The sequence below is a fragment of the Nuphar pumila genome, chromosome 6 (genome assembly GCF_984573655.1).
Source record: "Nuphar pumila chromosome 6, dmNupPumi1.hap1.1, whole genome shotgun sequence".
Taxonomy (NCBI): Eukaryota; Viridiplantae; Streptophyta; class Magnoliopsida; order Nymphaeales; family Nymphaeaceae; genus Nuphar; species Nuphar pumila.
In genome coordinates this window covers 131,148,828-131,157,836 of record NC_143254.1, presented here as the reverse complement: position 1 = coordinate 131,157,836, position 9,009 = coordinate 131,148,828, and the positions used below count along the sequence as shown (strand labels likewise).

The window sequence follows — 9,009 nt, the reverse complement described above, 5'->3', positions numbered from 1 at the left end:
CATTTTTTTTTACTTTTTTTTATTGATGTCCCTGACTATATATGTGCCGAATGTGCCATAAACCATTCGGTTTAAACAGTTAGCCGGATAGATTGCCAGACCAAAAAAAAATCAATAAAACAATAGTAAAAAGAACTGCGCCTTTCATTTATTTTTTTTAGGCAAAGGGAGGTAGAAAAAAGCCAGATGGAAGCAAAAGATACATAGGTTCACCTTTTTTTTTTCCGATGAAGTCGCCTGCAATAGGGTACCTTAATTAAAAAAAAGAAAATGGAGAACCTGCTCCCCTTTTTATTATTTACTATCACAGGTAGACCAAAAAAGAAAGTCATTATTATTTGAAAACACGAACAGTGGTCACCGAAATGCGGTGACCTGCAAGATATGTCTAAACAAAGGCACTGACCTTTTTTTTTCGATCTAATTTTTTTGATGACGATTGCTCGATGATTCAGAGATGGTATTGTGTATACCTCCAAAACTAGCTCTGATACCACTGATGGATTGATATCATCGAGTCAACAAGAGAATTGAGATCGTTTCGTAAACGACCTGCTTTAAAGGATGTTTTAACTCACCTTTCTCTATTTTTGGTGAGTAATCCCTCCTCCAATTTATAAAAGAGGGTTGCTGAGAGTTTACTTTCTTTTGGATAGCCGTTTACTCAAGCAATATGTACGTTATTTCACTTGAAGCTTATCTAGAATGAGAAAATCATTCTGAATAAAGCCCTGATCTAGGGTAGTTTTATCGGTTAAGAAAATAGTGGGCCCTCTTCTCTCTTTAACAGATGAATATTCTTCGTGAAACATAGCCACAATTATCAACATGTTTATAGAATATTTCTTGTTGAAAGGTTCTGCTATTCAAATTTGCGATCACTATTTTTGGTTTAGGCACAAAGTTCAAGGGGAACAACCACACAAATTGGCGCAAATGGGCAACAGTCCATGTCTCGGGTATACCCATCAACTTAGATAAGATGTCCCTGCAGATACGAAGTGATGCCTTTGAACACGTCCTTCGTACAACACTCCACGGACAGGCCCGAAAGCCTGATCCACTGAGTTACACGATTAGTCACCTAGAGTTTGAGTTCCATACCCATTGATGTGCCACCGGGGTTCTTCCCACGACCTTCGTGAAGGACACAAGTCATGTCCTCTGAGTTAAGAGGCCGTCATGAATGAACACAAATTTTACTGGGGAAGAAAATTTCCATAGTGAGTATAGTTCCTGAAAAGCGAATTGGTATTCAAGATGCTTTCTGGGGTTCCCTCCCAAAAATCTAGCGAGTAATGTCCATTCGAAGGGTGCAAGCATCTCATCATGGCAGTCCAATGTGATCTCCACCCGAAATTTATCTCGGTGCTGGACCATGGCTGCCTTGGGAGACGTTCCTTCCACCACAATGGCCCAAGCCGAAATTTCTCTCTCTCTCTCTCTCTCTTCTACGTATTCAAAGAGTGATTCTTATTACCTGATTCCTTTAGCCTTGAAGGGACATTGTATACCTCATTCTTCTGAAATTAGTAACGCACAATCACGTTTTATTCATATTTTCTCAAAGCTTATAAACTTATAACAACATATATTTTTGCAACTAGGAGATATCAGCATAAGAATCTTGAATCACCACCCGGGTAATGAGGGGAATGCGAACAACGTGCTTTCCATCTGTCCAAGTGAGGCTGCCAAAGGAGAAATCGCCTTGTATTAAGTGGGCTGGCGAGAATGTCACTCTGAAAGTTGAAGTTCTAACGGTTTTGTTGAAGGATAGCACCTTTGGCTCTAGGGAAATCCTCACACTAGGGGGAGCTTCAACTTTGGCTCTGTAAGTTGAATGAACTGGACCAACATTTGTAACTGTTCTCACTACTGTGATAGTTTTCTTAAGATTGGAGATGGAAATAGAAGGGAGGTTAAGGTCAGAAACTGATATTCTTGGTCCACACGATGTTGCCTTGGCAGTTAAGCGACTGATTGCAGAACTGCTATAGCCCAGAGAGCAGAGGAACTGAACATAGTCTGCAGTGTGCATGTCATAAACCAAGCCAGGGCTTGCTGCTCTGTTGGGGTTGACATGTCCACCTCCATAATCAAAAGGATCGGAAAGCTTGCGAGGGCCACCTTCAGCTGTGATGGGTTCCCCGTTTCCATTGGTTACAGAGGCTGCAGACAGACGGCCACTATTAAGAGCAAGAACAAGTATATAAATTACAACAGAGAGAGGACATTCAAATGGAAGTGATGATTGTAAAGGCATGAACCTGTGGTGACTATGGCAGACTTTATAGCTGCTGGACTCCAGTTGGGATGTAAGGACTTGAGCAATGCTGCTATTCCAGAGACATGAGGGCAAGCCATGGAGGTTCCAGAATCGAAGAAGTAAGGTTTGAAGTCTGGCCCTGATGCTAAGATATTGACTCCTGGAGCAGCTACGTCAGGCTGGAGAAATAAAGTTAGAATTGTCATGGTTAAGACAGATGATCAAATGCTTTGCTGGGGAAAATTTGAAAGAAAGCAAGAAAGACAGAAGATTGTAGTGTTGGTGCATGATGATAATACCTTTAAGACGTCAAGTGAGAGGGAATTAGGTCCTCGTGAAGAGAAAAATGCCACCTTTGGAGAGGACACTTTTCCAACGACATCATGTGTAAAGCTCACCTTTGCTATTGGGGATCTGCAGTCCAGTGTGCATGATCATCGATTAGTTGAGCAAGAAGAAACCAACTAATTTGGAATCTTTGCACGGGCGGAGCCAGAAATCCAAGTTATGGTGGTCACAAATATATATATATATATATATATATATATATATAGAGAGAGAGAGAGAGAGAGAGAGAGAGAGAGAGAGAGAGAGAGAGATGAAAACCTCTATAATGGAAAACCCTTCCAAACCTTCCCAATAGATGTTTTATTGGATTTTTGGTGTTTTTTTCAAAATTTTGACCGTAAAGATGTGATCTATGCTTGTTTCTATAAAAATCAGTTCTTGAAGCATTTGATTCGATGTATGGATAAGTTTTTATAAGTTTCAAAATCATCTTACAATTTTCATAAATTTTTGAGGCTTCAAATACCATTTTTTCCATCCAAAATTCATGATCCAAGTATTGATTTATAATAAATCAATATGCTGAATACATCTGTATGATCAGAATTTTGAAAAAAAACATCAAATTTTTTTTATTGGGGAGGTTTATGAGGGTTTTCATTCCCCTATATATATATACACACACAGGCACACACGAGAAATGTGTCCTTAGGCCTCCTTTTTCATTAGGTCTCAAAAATCATAGTTTTAATTATTTTTTCTCATGTCTAACACCCTAGATGTGGTCTATAGGTTTTGTTTAATGGGAACCGACTTTTAGATCATCAGATCTGACCTGCATATAGGTTTTTTTGGTGATCCAAAATCAATGGCTATGAAGGTACCCGTTTTTCCTGGTTCAGAAAAAAATGTTTTTTCATAAAAAAAAAACATGATCCAAGAGTCGATTCCCACTAAATCGAGCATGCTAAACACATCTAACAGTTCAGATCTATCATAAAACACTTAAAACTTATGGGGGCAGAACATGGCAGAACCAGTAATGGGGCCTAATATGTTCAGTTATATATATATAAAGAGAGAGAGAGAGAGGGAGGGTGGATGGGTGAGTGAGTGGGTTGTGGGGGAGGGAGGGAAAGGCACATCATTGGGGTCAGGGTGGGCACTACCCACACTGACCCAAACCTCCTACCTGGGATTTCCAGGTCAGGGCGGGCACTTGCCCACCCTGACCTGTATGTAGCTCCGCCCTTTTTGTTGTCTTCAACAAAATGTTTGATTGAAAGAAAATTAGAAAGGAATAAATGCCCACCTTGTAGAATGAATATAGGCAAGGATTTCAGTTCCCATCTGATAATCCACTTGAACACATGATATAAGAGAGCAGGGGAAAAAGATGTTAGATGTGTGCATTGAGAAGATGATACCAGCTGCTCCTGCACTTAATACGGTGGATAATGCGGTGGGGTATTGGTCTCTTCGGGCATTGGCACCTGCGAAACAGAGAACTATATTCCCTGCTGCTAATGTGGAATTCAGAGATCCTGCATCACAACTGAGATGGGAAAGGAAGAGAAACAATATAAATAGAAGCTTTAAAGTCTTCTTTAATGTTAATCCTTAAGAAATAACGGGCTCAAAGTATTACCAAAATTTGTTATGGATCTACGCCATAAATATCAATGACCCTTGTGATTTTATCACAATCTATTTAAAAGACGATCTTGATGGAAAATGTGACGGTTGAAAATATCATAGTTTTATCATGATATTAACGAGAACATTTTGTAATATTTTTATATTATTTAAATTTATATCTTTTCTAGTTTGAATGTGCTGATACTTTTTTCTCTTTCGAAGAAGACCAGATTTTTCAAAATATGGCAAGATTTTCCATTTTCCTGAGAACTAGATTTGTGTTGTTGCCATTGATTCACTTTTATTTCAACCATGCCAACTAAAATTTGCTTCGGAGAATGTGTGCAGAGTAGACAAAGCTCATTTGCATTGATGACATGGACTGGGTCATTTAAGTCCGAGTCATGCTTCATCTTGATCGGATTGGTCAAGTTAACTGTCTTGGCTGGGTCAAGGGACTAGCTCCCGTAATCAAGATGTTTTTTTATCAGCATTACCTGTTAAAGAAGTGATACAAATCCACAGAAATATTACGTTACCTGATGCTGGAGATGTCGGTTGAATTGTCGTTAGCAATGTCCTGAGAAAAGACTAATCTTCTGAAATGGTCCTCTCTTTCTCCGAAGTAGATGGATTGGCCCTTCACCATGTGAAAATCAAAATGCCTTATACACTGCAAAAGATTAAAGACATGCCAAAAATGTCTGTACATCTCTGAAAACTTACAATGAATGTGCGGTTGTTGCCCAGTCTGATGGCAGTAGGAAACGAACGATCAATGGTGCTCGCAGCCACTGTCAAGATCCAAGGTGCCCCATTGGTGACCTTTTGAGGGAACGGCCCGGCATTGCCGCCGGAACAAATAACTGTGATCCCTCTGGCCACTGCATGGAATGCGCCGATCGACACGAAATTCTGGTTATCAAGGTAGCCGGGCAGAGGAGGTTGGTCTGTGCCCACAGAGACAGAGATGATATCAACACCATCACGTATGGCTCTGTCGAAGGCTGCCAACATGTCTGCAGCTCCACAGATGCCAGTACCCCAACAGGCTTTGTAGATGGCCAAGCGAGCACGAGACGCACCTCCTTTTGCCAATCCAAGGCCTAAGCCCCCATAACTCGCATTGTGTACGAATGAGCCAGCTGCAGTTGAGGCTGTGTGCGTCCCATGGCCATTTGCATCTCTTGGAGATAGATACTCTGTGTCTCTAACAGACGGTGGTATCACTCCTTGTTGGGCAATGATTCCTTTATTGAAAAACCGAGCACCAATTATCTTTCTGTTGCAGTTGGAAACATTGAAGCGTTCTCCTTTCTAGCAAATGCCTTTCCATTGTGATGGAATCGGGCCTAATCCTTGATCATTGAAGCTTTTGGACTCGGGCCAAATTCCTAACGGGATTTACATATGAATTCTGTTAGAACCAACTGTGAAGCTTATACATGCTTGGTGGAGAGAAGATACGACTCACCAGTATCTATGACTCCAATGATGACACCATCTCCATAGTTGGTAGTGGACAGAAGAGTGTTTGGAGTCCCATGATGGAGCCCCAGGTAATCCCAACTTCGGGTCGTGTGCAGCTTGTGAGTTTGGCTTGGTATCACATGAACAACTTCGGGAAACTCTGTAAAATTTGATACTGATATATAAATCTATATGCTAAAATGTTCTGTAATTTTTTTCTGTTGAATTAATAAAACGTACATATACAAAGGGCAGGTATGGTGCCCACAACTGGCTATGTGGATTGGCTTAAGATATTCAAGTTGAACTGTTGAAGGGTGTCGTGTTCGATACACTGGATGTGCATTCCTTACCTCAAAGTTGAAGCCAACTAGCAATTATCCCCCGTGTGCTGAGGGATGTACTGTTGGAGTTTTACATTGTAGATATTGAAACAGAACTACGGTTAATGTGACATCTTTCTGGCCGTAACGGTATGCCTAACTATAATGGTGGGTTTTTCCTTATTATATAAAAGAAAAAAAGTAGGTGTGTGTGTTAGGGAACGAAGCTTCGACCTATTGAAGAAACAAACATGAAAAAACAAAAAGGGAAAAAAGATAGGTACTTGTAATAAACAAAAAAAGAAGAAGATAGGTACGTAAAATGCATGATCACGATCAACTTATTGAGAAAAAAACAAAACAAAAGAAACTGCTGTTATATTATAGTCGTCGGAATTCTCAACTGTTTAAGCCACTTCATTTTTTTAAGCTACTTCATGTGCAACTACTAGAAAGATTGTCAGCAATATCATGTGCAGTACTTAAAAATATGGAAAACTATGACATATTCATATGGATAATGGAACCATAATTTGGAAATGTCAACGGGAAGTGCTAAAGTACACAGGATTCCTGAGAGTGAACATGCAATTTGAGGTGTGATAATCTCAGAAGCTATAAACATTACATTAGAAAAAGTTTTTGGTACCTGAAATGAGTCTGGCTTGTGATTCTGTAAGCTTTGCAGCAAAACCAGAAAAGCCATGCTTGTAACTGTATATGATTGAATCAAGTGCTGCTTTCTTACTGCAACGTCATGCATATCAAGTTAATTTCGTGGTAACAAATAAGAACAAGGGAAATAATAAAAGAAAAAAAACAAAGAAGTTTCCTTTATATGATCAAACACTGTATTGAGCCCATATACCTTCCAAAAAGCTTAGTTAGCATGTCATGATGCGAATTGGTAACAACTTGGGGATCTTCATGTTGCCTCTCTCCCAAATAAACAATGTATACCTGAATTAAGGAAAAAAAACATAAAATCTTGAAGAGAAAATGACTGATTAAATTCAAGGTGATCCAGTGATCCGACAAAATATATTACATGGTTCTCGGTCCAATCACTGAATGGCACACATCCATTCGTGGGGAGGGGGTTCCAAACAAATGGACGCATGGCATCCATCTATATATCGGGCCAAGGTCCTCAGGCCAAATACCAGGTTTTTTTGTTTTTTGAATTTATAACCCAAAGAAACCGCACCCGGCATGAAGACCTTGTCGCGCTGGCTCAGCCTGACATACCTATGGTCGTCATGCCTGCAGCATAAAACTCCGAGGCTAGGACCTCTGCCCAGGAGCCTATGCTATGGATTGGCTTGTGCAGAGGGGCAACACCCATGAAAATCAAACCTTGACTGCCTGTCTAGCAGCCAACGCCTCACCCCATTAGGCCACCCACCGGGGCCGAATACCTGATCTGCTTTGGAATTAAACCTACAACATTTGTAACTTAATATTGGGTTACGTTTAAACACTCACTCTGCTGCTTTCAGCCTCTGCATTGATTTCAAAGTAGAGGAATAGGATAACAAAAAGAGCGAGCCTGGTTATTGTGTTGCAACATGAAGTGGAAGCCATGGGTGTAGGCAAGAAGACCTTGTTTGCAACACCCTCTATTTATATCAACGCCCTAGACGTGTGTGACACTATTTTATTTCAATTCAAAAGTTTGAAACTGGTGCCCTAACATGCAAGGGAGGTGCAAATGATAGAAAACGTTATTTCATGGACCCTTTCTCTTTTGAAACAGTATTTGGTGGCTCTTTTCTTCACGATTGGTTCATTTGACAGTTTAAACGCGACCTCCACATTATTTGACTTTCTGCATGGTGATTAAATTTTATGCATGAAATAGTCTAAAACGCGATGATCGTCGGATCAGGTGAGATGCCGAAACACAAATTGTTTTGTGTGTTGAAATCATTACCATCCGTGGGCTCCATCTTTTGCACCTAAAAGAATGAATGGTTGTGATGAAGACCGCAGATGGGGGGAGGGGGGGATATCAGAACACAAAACATTTACACTTTGACATATCACCTCATCTGACCTAAGCAATGCTAATAAAACTAATTATAATTGTTATCGTTATCTGCAAAGTTTATCTTTCTTTTTACTTATTTTAATTGACTATAGCGTTTTTTTTTTACAGAGAGCTGGGGTTAGGCAGCCCCTATCAGTTGTATTGCAGAACAACCTCAAAATTTAAATTCAATGAGAATTTAGTTCATCCCACATGCACGCATCATGGACATCTTACCTTTTTTGCTATGTAGACCTATGTGCAGCGTTTCGAACTGTACAGGATATACACACCGATACTGATAACATTGGTCCCAATTCCCAAATGGGCCCCTTTCTTATTTCATACATATATTCAGTTACAATGCTGTCTAAATCCATTTCATCATAGATCTTTTTAGGATCTTAGTGTTAAAGATTAAAAAGATTGTCATGTTGGATTAACCACCACTATTAACGTGGTGGTTATCCACAACGTGGATACATCCCCGATAAGGGATGATCCTGCAGCATAAGATAAAGGGAAACAATGCGTAACCGTTCCCACCCTATGCTTATAAGAACAGGGCATCATGAGCGACCCTACTACAAAAATTTGAAGGTCTACTCACCGACTACATCTGGTAGCCTGGGCTCGTGGAGGTCAGCAGTCCGGCTGAGCAGAGAAACGTCCGACGACCATCTCCGACAAGCACAACAGCTTCATCAATGACGACATCAGGTACGCTCCCGCTCTGCTTTTCTGTTTTTATGCAGGGCTACCAACACACAGGGGAGCCGATTGTGGCCTCGCCGGAAAAACCCCAGCCGGACACAACATTGGGTTATGGGCCCACACCCCGCTTTCGTTGCGGGGTGTGCTCTGGGTCGACCAACAAAGCAGGTCACCGTGGGGTGACGCTGCTGCTGGTCACCGGCACCTGTCCCCGGCACCGGCGACTGTCGCCGTTGGGCGACAGACAGTAAAAAAATAAAATAAAATATCTTACCTCT

At 40.8% G+C, this 9,009-nt stretch overlaps 1 pseudogene; it reads right to left on the bottom strand.

Annotated features, from left to right (window-relative positions):
* Nucleotides 1-1,603: 1,603 nt before the first annotated feature.
* On the bottom strand, nt 1,604-6,948 carry LOC149836256 (subtilisin-like protease SBT3.9; annotated as a pseudogene).
* Nucleotides 6,949-9,009: the final 2,061 nt, after the last annotated feature.